The sequence below is a fragment of the Hevea brasiliensis genome, chromosome 15 (genome assembly GCF_030052815.1).
Source record: "Hevea brasiliensis isolate MT/VB/25A 57/8 chromosome 15, ASM3005281v1, whole genome shotgun sequence".
Taxonomy (NCBI): domain Eukaryota; kingdom Viridiplantae; phylum Streptophyta; class Magnoliopsida; order Malpighiales; family Euphorbiaceae; genus Hevea; species Hevea brasiliensis.
This window is the reverse complement of record NC_079507.1, coordinates 50523023-50542648: the sequence shown is the minus strand read 5'-3', so window position 1 is coordinate 50542648 and position 19626 is coordinate 50523023.

Sequence of the window (19626 nt, the reverse complement as noted above, 5' to 3'; positions counted from 1 at the left end):
ACGGATAGGGCAGTAGACTAGGCTGCTAGTGCATTCAGCGAGAGATAATCGGGTATATTGAGTATACCACATTTTGCATTTTGTACTATAATGTATGTTCACTGTATGTATATATTGTTCTTGATTTTGAGCAGTTGTAAATTAAAATTATACACTGAAGTTGTAAAATAAATTATGAGTTATCTTGGCTTGTAAAATTTGTACTGTATTTCTTTTATCTCAGTCTTTGAAAAATATTGAGGATTTGAGTTGAGAAATATATTGTGGTGTTGAACTGTTGGGGTTGAGATTGAGAAAAATATTGAAGAGCTGTTTTACAGGTTTTTTGAAGAACTGTTTTGTTCAAAATACAGATGGCACTCTGCCAAAATTTTTATAGAAATCCCTAATAGTCCAAATGTGTTAGCTGTTTCACTTCACTTCAAAAAGGTTTTTAACACCTGTAAATAGTGCTCACCATTGTAAAAAGAAGTAAGAAAAGCTTTAAAATCCCTTGTAGTGTATTTAATGGGTTACCAGTAGACGAAGTTGGTAATTCATTAGGTATACTACGGGATCATGTTATGCCTTACAGAGGGGTAGGATGGACATGTTTTAGTGGTATCAGAGCTAGTTTTTAAATTCTGTTTTCACCTGTAATTTGAATATTCTTTCTTCATAGTACAACTGCTCAATATCATTGTTTGACACATACAGTACATTACATTATAAATATGCACTAACGAGAGGAAATCTCCTTGTGTTAATTGTTCAGGAGGTCTAAGATCCTCGAATTGACTATGGACGAGGGTGATCGTTCAGTCGATCAATCGATAGAGGCTGAGGTACAAGTTAAGGCCCCAGCTCCATAAAGTGTCGAAGGCCTGACTGTACCAGTTTTACCGGTACAAATTACTGCACAAATGGCCCAACAAATGGCCAATTTCTTCCAACAAATGGCTGATAATCACACCTCAAGCCCAAGGCATGCACTCCAACCCTACAAGGGCAACATGAAATAGAGAAGAGGGAGAAACCTATGGGTCAGAGCTCAAGCAGTAATTTGAGAAAGAGAAAAGAATATGAGGAGCCCCGAGCTCAGGGATATAATAGAGGTGGATCATCAAGACAGAGACCACCAAAGTCCAGTCGTCGAATAACTAGAAGTTCCTACCCTCCCTGCCAATGTGAAACTTGTGGTAGAAATCATGGTGGGGTATGCTACAAGGCCATAGGAGCCTGTTATAACTACAGAGGCATAGGACACTTTGCCAAGGACTGTACCAGTAGTCGCAGAGTTGGACCACCTCCTACTACTGCAGAAGGGTCAGTTCAGAGCCCTATCACCAGAAGTTCCAAACCACCAAGCAGAGGTAGAGGCAGGGGTAGAGGTAGCCCAGTAGGCAGCCAAGGGACAGTGAAACAGTCAGAGCAAGACAGTGCTCCAGTTAGAGTCTATACAATGAGACAGAAAGAAGAGGCCGAGACATCTGATGTTGTGGCTGGTACCTTCTCAACTTTTAATCAAGATGTGTTTGTGTTATTTGATCCGGGTTCTACCCATTCTTATGTGAGTGCTAGCATCATTGATTGCATTGCTGTTCCATGTACAAAAATGGACTTTGAGGTGCTAGTAACAAGTCCATTAGGACAGGAGGTTAGGGTTAATAAAATGTGTAGGGATTGTCATTTGGTGATCCAAGAACACACTTTTCTATCTGATTTCGTTGAAATGCCCTTCAGAGATTATGATATCATCTTGGGCATGGATTGGTTAGCCAGGCATCATGCCATGATTGATTGTAGGCTGAAGACAGTCACTTTTGGTCTCCCTCAGTACATTGATGTGGTAATACATGGGGAGAGGCAGCTATTGCCATCAAACATCATTTCGGCTGCACTAGCCAGAAAAATGATTAGAAAGGGGTGTGAAGCATACTTGGCACATGTGGTAGACACCCAAGTGGGGAGTCCAGCATTGAAAGACATCCCTACAGTATATGACTTTCCAGATGTGTTTCCTGATGAATTGCCAGGATTACCTCTGGAAAGAGAAGTGCAGTTTGAAATTAATGTTATGCCTGGTGTGGATCCAATCTCCATAACACCATACAGAATGGCACCAGCAGAGTTGAAGGAGTTAAAGGTACAGTTGCAAGAATTACTTGAAAAGGGCTTCATCCGCCCTAGTGTGTCACCTTGGGGAGCACCAGTATTGTTGTTAAGAAGAAGGATGGCACTCTTCGTTTATGTATTGTTTGACCTGGAACCTGCATACTTTTATGTTAGTGTTAGAACTATATGTTCTGTTATTATTCCTTTATAGGGGAATAAATTTTGATGCATTAGTGATTAGTCCTTCAAGATAAGGATTGTGATAATAAGTGAAATTAGTTTTGAAAGAGTTTATCGGCGAAAAGTATTTTCTAACACACCATAAATTATAAAGCTAAATGGCAAGCCTACTTAATATAAGGCAAGAGGACGTAAAAGTAAGATGCGGTAATAGAATTGTTCGAGATGAAGGCAGAAATGTTACTGTTAGTAATTGTTAATGGATATTGTAATCAGAATAAATTTCGGATATCAGTGAATTCGAAAAGGATAAAAGATAGGAAAGTTTGATCTATTGGGATGTATCGTAGTAACTATGCAATGTTCTTGATGTTTATACTGTAAGCTGCAGATTACAGTACTGACTTAAGATTATTGTGTAGAGCTACGTACTACCCGGTAGTACACCTAGATGAGAATAGTTGCCAACGGCATCTGTTTTGGTATAGTTATGCCAGGACAGAATTTAATTGTTAGAAAAAAGTTTGAAAATCCTACTTAGGGATCTAAAACTCAAAAGTTAGAATATCGAAAGGTTATAGTTAGTACAAAAAGAAGTAAGTTATATAATATTGACAGATAAAAAGAGTTATGGACATAAAAATTCGAACAGTTGGTTCAGATATAACAAAGAAATGTTACGAATGTGAGGAAGACTATGGCAAGTCTCAGAGTTTCTCCTTTGTCCATGGTATATGAATTGAAAGCACAGCATGCCAGTTTAGAGATTGATGATGAGGGACAGACAGTAGTTGCATGGCATGTACAGCCAGTATTGATTAATCAGATCAGAATGGCTATTCAGAATGATGATAAATATCAGAAGCTACTGAAAGAAGTCCAGCAGGGCAAGAAACCTGAATTTTCTGTGAAAGATGATGGTTTATTGCTACATCAGGGTAGAATGTGCATTTCTAATGATGCTGAATTGAGATAGATCATTATGAAGGAGGCACATTAGTCTCCTTTTGCTATGCACCCTGGTGGAACTAAAATATATAGAGGGCTGAAAGAGCATTACTAGTGGATGGGCATGAAGAGAGATATAGCTAAATTTGTTTCCAAATGCCTAACTTGTCAGCAAGTAAAGGCAGAACATTAAGTTCCAGCTGGTTTGTTACATCCTTTGCCAGTACCAGAGTGGAAATGGGAATGAATAACTATGGATTTTGTTACAGGACTTCCAAGAACACAGAATAGCCATAATCCGGTATGGGTTATAGTTGACAGATTGACCAAGTTTGCTCACTTTTTGCCAGTTCGAATGGACTATAGCCTAGAAAGATGGGCCAGATTGTACATATATGAGATTGTAAAATTGCATGGAGTGCCAGTATCAATTGTGTCTGACAGAGATCCTAGGTTCACTTCTAGATTCTGAGGTAGTCTTTAGAGAGCCCTAGGAACTAGATTGAACTTCAACACAGCATTCCACCCACAGATAGATGGCCTGTCCGAAAGGGTAATTCAGATATTGGAGGATATGCTACGGGCTTGTGTGATTGAGTTTGAAGGTAGTTGTGACACTCACTTGCCTTTGATTGAGTTTGCTTATAACAACAGCTACCAATCAAGCATTGGGATGCCTCCATATGAAGCTTTGTATGGTAGAAAGTGCAGAACTCCCTTATGTTGGGATGAAGTAGGTGAAAGGAAGATGATTGGGCCAGAAATTGTTCAGCAGACAGAGGAAAAGATTAGATTGATCAGAGATAGACTCAAGGCTGCATCTGACCGTCAGAAGTCCTATGTTGATTTGAAGAGAAGAGATATTGAATATGCAGTGGGTGATAAGGTATTCCTCAAAGTTTCTCCTTGGAAAAGGATTATGAGATTTGGCAGAAAGGGGAAACTGAGTCCTCGTTTCATCGGACCATATGAGGTTCTGGAAAGAGTGGGTCCTTTGGCATATTGGTTGGCATTACCTCTAGAGTTAGCAAGTATACATAATGTTTTCCATGTGTCCATGTTAAGGAGGTACAGATCAGACCCATCTCATGTACTATCAGTTGAAGAGATTGAGGTAAATCCAGACCTCTCCTATGAGGAAGAACCCATAGAAATTCTGGCTTATGAGGTGAAGCAACTGAGGAATAAACAGATACACCTGGTTAAAGTGCTGTGGAACCATCATTCAGGCCAGGAAGCTACTTGGGAATGTGAAGAGGATATGAGGAGACAACACCCACAGCTGTTCAGAGACTAATGCCAAGTAAAATTTCGAGATGAAATTTATTTAAGGGGGGGAGAATTGTAACACCCCTATGTTCTGTAGTGCGTTCTACTGTTCTGGTGACCAGTGTTATCCGGACAGCTAGGATGCCTAGAACTACACTTTGATATGAGTGAGGAGACATAAAATAATGAAATACAAGAAAAACAAAGGAAAAATAATAGCAAAGAAATGTAACCAAGTTAAGCGAGCCGAGAACCCTAGCGATAGGTGATCGCACCGGGAAGTCACAGCGTGGACCGTTGACTAGCCCTGGACCGCGGGAAACCCTAAAAAATATTTTTAGGACTTAAATAGACCCCTATTGAAGTATAAATACCATTAGAAATATCAAATAAAAATTAAATAATTAGTACAAAGAAAAGTGAGAAATCGAAAAACGGACAAAACCTAGTGTTACCGAAAAATCGGGAATGCAACCTAAAAGGGGCATTGTGGTCATTTGACATACCGAGTTGTCTTTTGACCTAAATGTCCATTAAAAATACATGATATTATATTTTTAAAATATCATGAAAATTAAAATTGTGGTACATAGTATAAATGATGGAAGTTTGGGGCATAAAAATGAAAATTGAGAAAGTTTGAATAATTAAACATTAAAATAAGTTAAGTGCTCCACTAAGGCAGCTTGGACCACCTATAAAAGACACTTTGGATAGATGAACATCATCTTCAACCTCTAGCAACTGAACCAGCCGAATGCATCCCAAAGAAAACTCTATGGCCATTCATGCATGAAGCTCCAATCCTCCATGATCAAGCCCTAGTTTCTTCAAGAGTCCTTCACTAAAGTTTTTCTATACAACTTGGGCAGTAGATAGGCAGCAGAAATTTAAGTTTTGGTGAGGTTTTGAAGAATTTCAAAAGTGGTAAGTATGTATTTTTGATGCTTGCTTCATTAAAGTTTTTGTGGATGTTATGGGTACTTGAATTGTGGAAAGAATTTTGAGGTTTGATGTTTAAAGGGAGAGCAGTATTTTTGGCAGCCATGGAAACTCCTTGAAGACAGTTTATTTTTGCTTGTAAATGGTGGATTAAAGGATTGATTAAATGTTTATGTGTGTAGAAAATTATTTGGGTGATGTATACTTAGTATATGTGAATGTGTAATTGAAATTTGAAGCTTGGGAATTAATGGAATGTAAATGCATGAATCGGCAGCCTGGTTTGGTGAATCATAAGGATGTTATTTCATGTTTGGATTATGGAATATTAATGTTGAATTGTGATAGTTGTTAGGGCAGCTTGGGTATATGTGTGGTGGTGTGAGGTTGGGCATGTAAATGAGCATGAATAGGTGATTAAATTATTGTATTTGAGTTTGACAAATTCTGCACTTTATGGTGTATGTTGAATGTGATTGTAAGCTGCCAAAACGATTAACAATATGTGGTAAAATATGTTTAGGTTATGGTACAAACCAAAGTTGACATGAATGTGGAGTTTGGCAATGCTAAAAAGTGACCTTTGATTAGAAATGAAGAAAATGCAATAGGGCAGTTTGTGTTTTTGGCTTAGAACCTTGAGTGTGTGGCTCCAATTAGAATGAGACCAATTGGAAGTGAAACTAGACACAAAATGTGCCAACTTTCATGAAGGAAGTTTGCCAAAATTCTGCTTGTAAGGTAGCTTGAAAAATGACCAAATTCAGATTAGTGCGATTAAGGCTTGAAAATTAACCAATTGGGCAGCACTTAGTGTTTAGGCCATAACTCACTCAAAACAGGTCCAATTGACCTGAAATTTTGACCATGAATAGTTAAGACCTATATCTACAAGTCTTATGAAGACACCAAATCCCAGAAATGACCATAAGCAAGTCAAACAGCTTGCACAATTTCGGGTCCAAAAACTGGCCGAACCTAAAATGACCTAAATTGACCTAGAGTGACCAATTTTGATGCATTTTGACCAGCAATAGTAAAATGACCATAACTTGGTCTACATAACTCAGAATGACCTGAAATTTTGGCCTGCATGCAATAAGACATAGATCTACAAGTTTGTAGTTTTGACCGAAACCCGAAAACCGAGGGAGCTAGGTCGTCCGGCTAGGTCAAACTAGTATCCCGGAATCCAGCAAATTGCAAGAAAATGCAAGATACATGGAAATGAATTTGGTAACATGTACCAACCCTAAAAGACTATTGAATGTGACATATTAGTAACATTAAAACCTAATTTACCTAAAATGCATCAAGGGTCGACATATTAGGTTGACTAAGTAAATAATAGAATTCAGTGAATTAATTATCAAGCATTATCATTAGAGACAGTTTAAATGAGTACTAAAACACTTCAAATTGTGTTTCTCAGTTAGCAAAGACTCAGGGAAAGGGAAGAAAACACTGAGTCAAGGCCAGGAGACAGTTATCAGAGGTTTGTGCACAACATTTATTTCTTTTGAATTTTTCAATTGAAATAAATTATGACTATTTGTATATTATTGTTTTCAATTTTGGAAATGTGTTTGAATGGATACTTAATGCTTGAAAAGCATTGTAAATGGTTTGAAACTGTGGAAAAATTGATTTAGTGTGATCTGTGAAAATTGAAGTTAATTATGAATTGTGTTGCCATTTTGTGAATGAAATTATAACTTTATAAATTTATTGGATTCTTACGAATCATTTGAATAAAATGTTTGGAATTGATTTTGTGTTCACACTTAGCATGACAGTATCACATCATTCCTTCTCCATTTATGGGCTTGTGATCGTTTATTTTCCTTCTCCATTTATGGGGTTGTGTTCGTTTATTTTTCTACCTCTCTGGTTTACCAGTTGAGGTGATCGGATGAGTACTCATTATATAGCTAGCTTCCTTCCTCCTTGATTTCGATTAGTGGGGTTGTGATTGCTTTGTCGTGATGTACAACGCGACATTGATCGGAAAATTATGTCATGGCTTAAGTTGTGTATGAATTGGCAACACTGTATTTTTAAATTATTTGACTAAATTGTGTTATTATGAGCTTTGATAATTTGTGAAATGGAGTTTAAATTCTTATTGACATTCACTGTCTTTTGAATTTAACTATGTTTTGATTTCTGAGATTTATTGTGATATTGTGTTAAATTCCTTATGACATTCATTGTCTTGAATTTAACTATGGTTTTACGTATCCATCATTTATATAATTTATGAATTGTGATTTAAAGTTGTATTTGGTTAATGTTGTGCACCACTGAGACATTGTCTCAGCGATAGCTTTTTATTTCTGTCGTAGGTAGACAGACGGATAGGGCAGCAGACTAGGCTGCTAATGCATTCAGCGAGAGATCATCGGGTATATTGAATATACCACATTTTGCATTTTGTACTGTAATGTATGTTCACTGTATGTATATATTGTTCTTGATTTTGAGCAGTTGTAAATTAAAATTGTACATTGAAGTTGTAAAATAAATTGTGAGTTATCTTGGCTTGTAAAATTTGTACTGTATTTCTTTTATCTCAGTCTTTGAAAAACTATTGGGGATTTCAGTTGAGAAATATATTGTGGTGTTGAACTGTTGGAGTTGAGATTGAGAAAAATATTGAAGTGCTTTTTTACAGGTTTTCTGAAGAACTGTTTTGTTCAAAATACAGATGGCACTCTGCCAAAATTTTTACAGAAATCCCTAATAGTCCAAATGTTTTAGCTGTTTCACTTCACTTCAAAAAGGTTTTTAACACCTGTAAATAGTGCTCACCACTGTAAAAAGAAGTAAGAAAAGTTTTAAAATTCCTTGTAATGTATTTAATGTGTTATCAGTAGACGAAGTTGGTAATTCATTAGGTATACTACGGGATCATGTTATGCCTTACACAGGGGTAGGGTGTGACATATTTGGGCTTTGGTCCCTCTTTGTCATTTGTAATGCTCTAACTTAGCTTTTCAATGATTAAACAGCATTGGATTTGGAGACTCACAACTTTAGAAACATTTGAAAATACAGCAAAGGTCAAATTAATGCAAATGCTAAAAATTTATCAATTTAACACAATTATTCCAACAACTCTCTAAAAATACTCCTAATTGATAATTATACTTTAATCAACTGAATTAGGCATAAAAATACACTAGAAACACTAAATGTGATAGGAGTAAAAATATCAATTATGCACTTATCAAAATTCCCCCACACTTAGATTTTTGCACGTCCTCGGGCAACACCAAGCTAAACCAATCTAAAAATTCTAATGAAACACATAATTTATACACTGTAAAACAAATGATAAGAAATCAAGAAACATAACATATCATGAACTGAAAATATCTTAACAAACTTAAGCTGAAATTAACAAAAATTTATATTTCAAACAGTAGCTCACTAAAAATGGCAGACACTCACATGGCACTCAAATCCCTCAAGTGTTTAGGAGGGTTTAAAACATGCACTCAAATTCAATTCATGAAATGAAACTACCATATGCTTGCTTATTTATCCAATCTCCATTACTTATTTCATATGCATAACATAAATCAAAAGGTCTTTAAATATGGTTGTAATGGGGCTAAGGTAAAGGTATGGAAATAAGGATAAATGAAACTAAAGAAAGAATTAATATAATATTGAAACAATCTTTATTTCTTCTATTCTTTCCCTTCACATATATGTCAATAAAGTCCAAAAAATCCCAAAACAATTTTTTTTTATTTTTTTATTTTTTTTATCATGTAGCATTAGCACCCATGCCAATTATTTCTTTTCAACTTCTTGTTCTTCTTCTTTTTTTTTTTCAAAAAAAAAATCAACAACAACTTACATATTACACCCCATACAATATTGTCAAAACCCAATTTATTTTATTTCATTTCAAATACTCTATTAGTTCTCAAGTAATAAAGAAGATAAAAAGAATAAGGTTTAGGCTCATATTCCAAGTTTTAACAAAGAAAAGGTATAATTTAAGCTCAAAGGGGCTCACTAAAGTCAATACATAAGGTTAGCTTTTTAAGGTAAAAATAGTTAAATCCTAAATTTGCCTTTATCATTTTTACATGTGCATATAATCATGTGACCTCAATTGGGTTAAAAGCAAGTTCTAGAGTAACAAATCATGAATGAATAACATTCACAAAAAAAAATTAAGATTGACATATAAGAAGTCAATTTAAATCAAGGCTAAAAAAACTCACATAAGAAATATTTCATCGTCCACCAATTTTAGCTTATCAATTAGTCAAAATCAAACTCAAGTTAATTGCAAGACTAAATATGCAAGTTCATTGATTCAATCATGTTATGCATCTCTCAAACTTCATCAATTTTTTTCATAGCATAAGAACTCTGTAAACCAATGAAAACATGAAAACCTTTCTCCCACACTTAAAACTTACATTGTCCCCAATGTAAAGCCCAAATGCAAAAGAAAAGAAGAAAAAAAAAAATCCTAGAAAATAAAATAAGATAAGGGAAAGAAAACAAATCTGATTGTGGCTAACAAGCCACCCATGGGTTGCCTCCCAAGTAGCACCTTTGTTTAACGTCGTTAGCTCGACATGGCAAAGCTCCTTAATCCAAATAAATTGGGTTACTCAATTTGAGCTCCTTCAATGAATGCTCCTGAAACCCCTCATAAAATGGCTTGAGTCTATGACCGTTGACCTTGAACACCTTGTTACTTCCTAAACTTTGAATTTCAACTGCACCATAAGGAAACACATTAGTAACAATAAAGGGGCTAATGCAATGAGAACGCAACTTACCAGGCATCAGCTTTAATTTGGAATTATACAACAAAACTTTTTGCCCAATCACAAACTGCTTTCTTAGAATTAGTTTGTCATGGTATGCCTTTGTCTTTTCTTTATAGATCCTAGAATTCTCATAAGCCTCAACTCGAATTTCCTCTAATTCATGCAATTGTAATTTTTTATTCCACACCAATAGTATCCAAATCCAAATTACAATGTCTAAACAACCCAATAAGCCTTATGTTCTAACTCAATAGGAAGGTGACACAATTTATCAAAAACCAACCTATAAGGGGACATGCCTATGGGTGTCTTACAAGCAGTCCTGTAAGCCCACAAAGTATCATCAAGTCTAAGGCTCCAATCTTTTCTATTTGGATTCATTGTTTTTTTTTTCCAAAATAGAGTTGATCTCTCTCTATTAGACACTTCTACTTGCCCACTTGTTTGAGGGTGATGAGTTGTAGATATTTTATGGAAAACACCATATCTTCTAAATAATGCCTTAACAGCTCTATTACAAAAATGAGAACCCTGGTCACTAATCAAAGCTCTGGGGATTCCAAACCTATTGAAAATATTAGACATGATAAAACCTACAATAACTTTAGAATCATCGGTTCTAGTGGCCTTTGCTTCCACCCATTTCGAAACATAATCAATAGCAAGCAATATATAAACAAAACCAAAAGAAGAAGGAAATGGACCCATAAATTCAATAGCCCATACATAAAAAATCTCATAAACAAGTATCAGGTCTGAATCATTTCATTCCTATGGGTTAAACTTCCCGTTCTTTGACATTATTCACAATTTTTGCAAAACAAATATGAATCATGAAATATAGTGGGCTAGTAAAAACTACAGTTTAATATTTTTTTACCTGTTCTCTTGGGTCCAAAATGACCTCCACATGCATAGGCATGACAAAAAGTAAGAATAGCCTAAATCTCATTATCAAGAACACATTGCCTAATAATTTGATTTGAATAAAATTTCCACAAGTAAGGATCATCCCACATATAATACTTAGCCTCAATTTCTTTTTTCTAGCTCTACTCAAATCAGAAGGCATAGTCTTAGTAACCAAATAATTTACCAAATCAGCATACCAAGGGATCATACCTTTCAATTTAAACAATTGCTCATCAGGAAAAAATTCTCGCAAAGGAACTGGATCTCCTTGTGTTACTAACCTGCTCAAATGATCTGCTACCAGGTTCTCAGCTCCTTTCTTATCTTTGATTTGAAAATCAAATTCTTACAGAAGAAGGATCCATCTAATCAACCTTGGTTTTGCTTCCTTCTTTGCTAAGAGATACTTTAACGCTGCATGATCAGAAAAAACAATTACTTTAGAACCAAGCAAATATGATCGAAATTTATCTAAAGCAAAAACTATAGTTAAAAAATCTTTTTCGGTCGTAGAATAATTGCATTGAGCTAAATTGAGTGTTTTGGATGCATAATAAATCACATGAAAGAGCTTCCCAACACGCTGCCCTAAAGCTGCTCTCATTGCATAATTACTCGCATCACACATAATTTTAAACGGCATAGTCCAATCAGGAGCCTGAATAATAGGGGGTGATGTCAATGCACACTTCAACTTGTCAAAAGCCTCTTTGCACTCTTCACTAAGCTCAAAATAAACATCTTTTTGCAAGAGTCTAGACAAAGGCAATGCTATCTTAGAGAAGTCCTTAATAAACCTGCGATAGAAACCTGCATGACTAAGAAAAGAGCGTACTTTTCTCACAGTTGTGGGGTAGGGTAAGTTCAGAATTAAATCAATTTTATACTTATCCACCTCAATACCCCTATTAGAGATAACATGACCCAAAACAATCCCCTGTTCCACCATAAAATGACATTTCTCATAATTTAAAATAAGATTTTTCTCAATATATTGCTCAAGAACAGAAGTCAAATGATGTAAACATGCATTAAATGAATCACCATACATAGTAAAATCATCCATGAACACCTCAATGCAATTATCAATGTAATATGAAAATATGCTCATCATGCATCTCTGAAACATGGCAGGTGCATTACAAAGCCCAAAGGGCATCCTTCTAAAAGCAAAAGTTCTAAAAGGCCAAGTGAAGGTAGTCTTCTCTTGATCCTCTAGTGCAATCATAATTTGATTATATCAAGAAAAACCATCAAGAAAGTAGAAATAAGACTTACCTGCTAACCGTTCAAGCATCTAATCAATGAATGGCAATGGGAAGTGATCCTTCCTTGTTGTCGAATTCAGCTTATGGTAGTCAATGCACATTCGCCATCCACTTTGAATCCTTGTTGGAACAAGCTCATTATCTTGATTTGCTACCACAGTGTCTCCTAATTTTTTTGGCATTACTTGGACTAGACTCACCCATTTACTATCAGAAATTGGGTAAACAACCCCTCATCCAGTAACTTCAAAATCTCATTCTTTACAACCTCCATCATCTATGGGTTCAACCTTCTTTATGCTTCTCTACTTGGTTTAGCATCATCCTCCAATAAAATCCTGTGCATGCACACTGATGGACTTAAGCCTTTGATGTCAGCTATTGTCCATCCAATTGCTTCCTTGTGCCCCTTCAGAACCCTAGTCAATCTTTCTTCTTGAATTTTTGTCAAATTACTTGAGATGAAAACTGGAAGTATCTCATTATCTCCTAAGTAAACATACTTCAAATGCTTAGGTAAAGGCTTGAGTTCAAAAACTGGCGCCTGCACAATAGAAGTAATAATTTTGTGTAAGATACAGGTAAGTCAATCTTTGATACTCCATACCTTCTTAGAATAGAATGTAATGACTATAAAGCCATTACTATGTCTTGAACCTCTACACTTAATGGCTGATTGATACTAACTTCCTGAATTCCTTGGCTAATCACCATCTCTAACTCATCCTCCATGGTTAACTAAAAAACATCTTGCACAAATGTATCAACAACATCAATAGACAAGACATAATGATCATCAGCAGGATACTTCATGGCATCAAAGATATTAAATTTAATAGTCTCTCCATCAAACTCCATAGTTAAGGTACCATCATCCAGATCAATTTTTGTCTTGGTTGTTTTTAGGAAAGGTCTTCTGAACAAAATCAAAGCTGAGTTTGATGAAGGGGCACTATCCTCTATATCCAAAATGTAGAAATCTGTAGGAAAAATCAATTCTCCAACTTGCACCAAAACATTTTCAACTACTCCCAATGGGTAAGCATTAGAACGATCAGTGTAACATCCTCACTTTAGCTAGTCCGTACAGTCTACTGTTCCGGTGACCAGTGTCGGTCCAGACAGCTAGAACGTCCAGAAAAATATTTAAACTAAAGTGAGGAACCATAATTAACTCAAATATTAATAAGAAAAATTTAGAAAAAATTTCAGAAATAAAATACAACCAAGTTAAATGAGACGGTGCCCTAGTGGTGGGTAACCTAGTGAGAAGTTACGGTTCTCACAACTAGGAGCCCTAGACCCAGGGAAAAAATTATAAAATAATTATTGGGACTCCAGAGAAGGGTCATTGAGGTTTTTATGGCATTAGAATGCCAAGAAAATGCTTTGAAAAAATTTTCAATCAGTACAGACAATTTTGGCTCGTTAAGCTAAACAGAGGGCATTTTGGTAATTTCGTCTTCAAAGATGATTTTTGGCCAACTTCTCTAGTTAAATAAATAATTTATATAACATAAAATATGACTAAATGTTGTTAAAAATTTAATTGAAATTAATTAGACAAGAAATGGAGAGAAAATGAAAGAAAAGGCATTATGACATCATAGTGATGTCATTAAAGTTTTCCCAACCAATCCAATCTTGATACATGGCATAACTTTATTTAAAAGAGATAAAATGGGCTGGAAAATGAAAGAAAAGCATAACTCTCTTCTTCTTTCTCTCCTTGTTGTCACATACCTTCACCATATCCAACCTTAGTAAGCTTTCAAAGCTTGATTTTCCCTAGCTTCTACCCAACAAAACCCTATACTCCCAACACAAAAAAGTGTTCTTGCATCTTGGTGATTCTTTTGGGAGCAAAAAGAAAAGGAAAAGAGCAACTCTAGCAAGTGAGAAATCTCACTCCATAGAGGTTAGTGACCTAACCTTGGTTTTTACTTTGAATTCATGTTTAAGAACTATAAATGAGTACAAATTACAAAGAAAATTGGTTAAATACCATTTGTATGCCATCCCTTAAATTTTGGCAGCCTTGGTTAGGGTATGATTGTGATGATTTTTATGGAGTTAACATGCTAGTATGGCTGCCCACAATATGTATCTCTTAAGTGGATTGATGAGATGCAATGATAATGCATGGTTTGTAATGTTTGAGTTAGTTTGGGGTGGAAAAATGAAGACTTTGACCATGTGATGATGGAAGTAAGTTCTAATGGTCAATTAGTGACCATTTGGTTCTGTTTAAATAAAAAATGAAGTGAATGGTGTAATGATGAGTCCCACATCAGTTATGCAGGGAGGTCTTGGGTGTTATATATATGGGTTTGCAAACCTCCCCTTGTGAGCTAGCTTTTGAGGCGGAGTTAGGCAGGTTCATATCATTTGGTATCAGAGCTAGCTCCCTGACCCATACAGAGTGAGGCTCTGATACCAAATGATATGAACCTGCCTAACTCCACCTCAAAAGCTAGCTCACAAGGGGAGGTTTGCAAACTCATATATATAACACCCAAGACCTCCCTGCAGAATCTATGTGGGACGCATCATGTAGTGGGATTGGAGTTTGGTGTGGCTGCCCTTGGTGACCTGTAGAATTGGACATGAGTCCAGTAGGTTTGGGCAGCAATAACTTGAATTATAAAGGTCCAATTGGTGCAAGGCCAATTGGACATGAAACTAGACACATAATGGCACAACGTTGGTGAAGAAACCATGCCCAAAAAACCAAACTAAGTGGACCAAAAGATTATCCTAATCTGGGTGACCTGCAGTCTGCCTAGGCAAAATGACCAAATAAATAGTGTTTGGTCATTTGGCCATAACTCAGTGTAGAAAGGTCCAATTGACCTGAAAGTTTACCAATAACAAGCTGAGATATAGACCAACAATTTTCATGAAGAAACCTAACCCAAATTATGACTAGAACCTATTCAAAAGGTGAGTTGCAGTCACTGTTCCTAACACTGTAGATTTGGTCAGTTCAGAAATTCTGGACAAAATTTCAATCCTGCCAGTTGTGGTTTTTACGCCATAACTAGAGCTACAAAACTCCAAATGGAGTGATTCAAAAAAAGAAAATGCAACTAGACAAAATAAGGAACAACTTTCATGTTGATCAGTTAGCCAAATTCCCACTGCAAAAATAACTAATGGAACAGTAAAAACAAAGCATGAAAACTAAAAATTCTATCCAATTAACATTAAGCTTAGAAATGGTATTAGCAACCAATACCAACAAGTTTTAAATGCAAAATGTGGTATGTTGATGATATTTAAACCAATATATCTATTATCAATGCAAAAGGCAACATTTTGGTTGACCAATGAAATAAATAGTAACCATAAAATTTCAATTCCAAAGAATTACATAAATTAAAAGTGTTAAATGCCCTAGTAGGCCTAATGTGATTGGTTTGGATAGGTTGGCATGCCAATAGGGTTCTGTTAGCAGTACTGCATATGGCTTCATGCCATTCTGTGTTTCATGGCTTTCCATGCCATTCTGTGACATAATACCCTTTGGCTATGTTATTTGAGTTTTTATACTTGAATTATATCCTTGATAATTATTACAGCTTATTAGCTTTTCTGTTGCACACCGGGAGACACAATGTGACCGATGGTATAATAGCCTGAGGTACTTAGTACCCAGTACCCAGTACCAGTTTACCCATTTATCCAGTCCAGTCGACTAATATAGGTTACTTGGGCAATGATAATAAACCTTATCAAATTTTATTTGAATAACACTGCAAATAATATCAGAAATTAAGTCTACTAAAAAAATGTAACATACATTATGCATACTTATTTTTATTATATTATATTTTATTTTATTTTATATTGTCACCACTAAGCAGAATTGCTTAGCGCGTTGCTTTTGCCACGCGCAGGTACTGGAGACCTAGCTGGGGAGCCCAGCAGACATCAGACAGGGTGAGCATTCAGAGCTGCATCCGGGGTCTAGAGTCACCTCACATCTGCATTGCATATGGTAGGACATTAGGACTATGGGTGGCCCCTTTGTATTTTGCATTTTGTATTAGTTTGGATTGTAAATATAAACTCTTGTAATTATGTATTAATGTAAATATATGAAATTTCATATTATTGAAATTTTTTGCATAATGTATGTTGATAAATGAAATGTTGAGAAATATTTATGAATATGCTTCAAGTGATGAAGTGAACAGAAAAGTTTTGAAAATAGTATTGTGAATTGAGATTGAGATTCTGAGATTGACTTGAAATGTGTATAATGGAGTTTGGATTTGAAAATTATATTGGAAGTGTTTTAAACAGGTTCAGAAGAACTGTTTTTCCAATTTACAGCCGGCACTCTGTTGGATTTTCTATAAAATTTGCGAGAAAATTCAGATTTATCAAAATTGAAAATAAATGAATTAAAAGGGATAAATTGTAATAGAAATATAAATTGGTGCTCCGGCACACTGAGTGGCATAACTTGCTCGGCTACACTGTAGACGGGTACGGGGTGTCACAATCAGCTAATTAAATAATGACACTGGTTTCTTTCAATGGACCCAAATTTAAAGTTTGAGAAACTAAATATGACATAACATTAATAGATGCTCCTAAATCTACCATTGCACGTTCAAATCTAGAATCACCTATTTTGTAGGGAATAGAAAACGAACCTGGATCCTTACACTTAGGGGGTAATTTCTAATGAATTAATGCTGACACATTTTCTCCAACACTGATCTTCTCATTATTCCTCAACTTGTTCCTTCTAGTGTAACACCCCTATTTACATAGTCTGATATATTTTACTGTTTCGGTGACAGGTGTCAGTCCGGACAATTAAGAGAATTAGAACTATGTCTAAGACAATTAGATAAGCTCTGAACACAAACAATCAGTAATTGTCAATTAGTTAAGTATAAATAAGAAAAATGGAACATAAGAAGTTAAATGAGTCGAGAGTCACAGCGATGGGTGACCTTCTCGGGAACGACTGCGTGGTCAATTTAAACTCAAATTTCGAACTGTAAAATGTGACACCGCGGTCCTTAGGACTATTGCGTACACAGTGAAAAAGAGAAAATCATGAAAAAGAATTATTAAGTAGGTCAAATAATTAGGTCAGGGATCCGAAAAAAATAGTGAATTATTTGCAAACTGGGTCGAACCGGCGAGGGGTAATTTGGTCAATTGACTCCTGAAGCTGACTCCTCACCTAACTGTCAAATAAAATCGAATAAAATAAAATTTTGGAATCTGGAATTAAATTAAAGAACTAATGAAAAAATAAATAGAAAAAAAAAAGAAAAAGGAAAAATGAAAAGTGATGACATCATGCATGATATCATGCATGATGCAATGAACATTATAATTAAAATTTTAATTTTGGATAATTGTGGTCTTCCTAAAGGATTAAAAACATAAAAAAAAAAAGAAAAAAAAAAACAAAAAGTCCATCTTCTTCAAAATTGCCATTAGCTCTCTCATCTCTCCCTCTCAAATCCTCCATTGAAGCTCATTTTTGAGCTTGAAGAACACCAAATCCCACCATAGAAAATTTATCTACCATGATTAAACTTTGTTTGGGCAACTAGAAAAGAAGATTCAAGGAGAAAGAAAGATGGAAAAATTGAAGGAAGGAAGATTGAAATTCTGCACTAAGGTTAGTGATCCAAACTTGAAACTTTTGGTTTTTTTCTTGTGTTTTTAGCTTAATGAACTTAGAAATTAACATAAAATGAAATAAAAACAAGTGTTGGAGGACGATATGGAATTTTGGCCAGCTAGGGTTTGAGATGAGAATGCATGAGTTTGATTGAATTAAATGTGTTAAGAAGCTTAATTGAGTGATGGAGTGATGTTAGTATGCTTAGAATTAATTAAATGTAATAATTAGTGTAGTTAGGGTTTTGGCACCTAGGGTTTGGAAGACAAAAATGTGAAAATTTGTTAAAGGATGTGTTTGACCTTGTTTGAGGTGAAAAATGGTCATTTGTGACCAATTGGGGTATGTTGGAAGTGTTGGAATTGAGTGGAGATTCAGATTGGATGTGGGCAGTATGCAGGCAGCATGACCAAGGTCCCTTTTAGGGATCAAAACTGAAAATTTACAAGCCCAATTGGTCTGAGGTCAATTGGAAATAAAACTAGACACAAAATGACACATTTTTCATTTAGGAATCATGCCCATAAAGTGACTAAAACCTAGTGAACAAATTGACCAAATCCAGATTAGGCAAACTGACCTATACAAAAATGAACAAATGAACAATAGCCATAACTTGGGCTAGACAGGTCTAAATGACCTGAAAGTTTACCAGTGGAAAGCTGAGACATAGACCTAAAACTTTCATGAAGAACACAAACCCAAATTTGGCACTTAACCAAGTCATTTAGCCATCCAAAATTGGTGACCTAAAACTGCCACAACCCAGAAATTTGCCCAGAAATCTGGGTAAGTCCAATCTGGCAGCCATGATTCAAATGGCTATAACTTGAGCTACAGAACTCCAAATGGAGTGATTCAAAAAGGGAAATAAAGTTAAGACAATAAGGAACAATTTCTATGAAGAAAACTTGGCCAAATTCTAACAGCAACATGACCAATGGAACTGTACAAAATAGGATACCAAAACTGAAAATTTGCAATTTTGCCTAAAAGACTTAAGTTTTGAGAAAATGACCAAAACCAACAAGTTAGGTGACCAAAATATGGTATGTGGGTATAATTGGATTTCCCATACCTATTAAGCATAAGAAAGTCAATATTTTGACTTGAATAGTATCATGAATTGTAACTCCAAAATGAAAATTTCTAAAAACGTTAGTTTAAGCATATTTGGGCTAGAATTAAGTATTTATGAATTAATTATTGGATTTATTGTGAGATAAGATACTGAAATACTATAAATTACATATTTCAGCTGAAAGAGACCTAGAAAAGGATAGGGCAAACTGAGTTAAAGCCTAGAGGTGACTCACATCAGGTTTGTGCACAATAAACCTTATTTGAGCATTTTGTCATTGAAAATTTGATTTCGTATGATTTATGAAAATTTGGTGTTAATCATGAATTGTATTGCCACTTTGTGAATGAAACTATGACTTTGGAAATGTATCGAATTTCTCATGAATTATTTGAATAAAATATTTGAAATAGATTTTTAATTCACACTTAGCATGACAGTGCCTTATTATTCCTCCTCCATTTATGGGGTGAG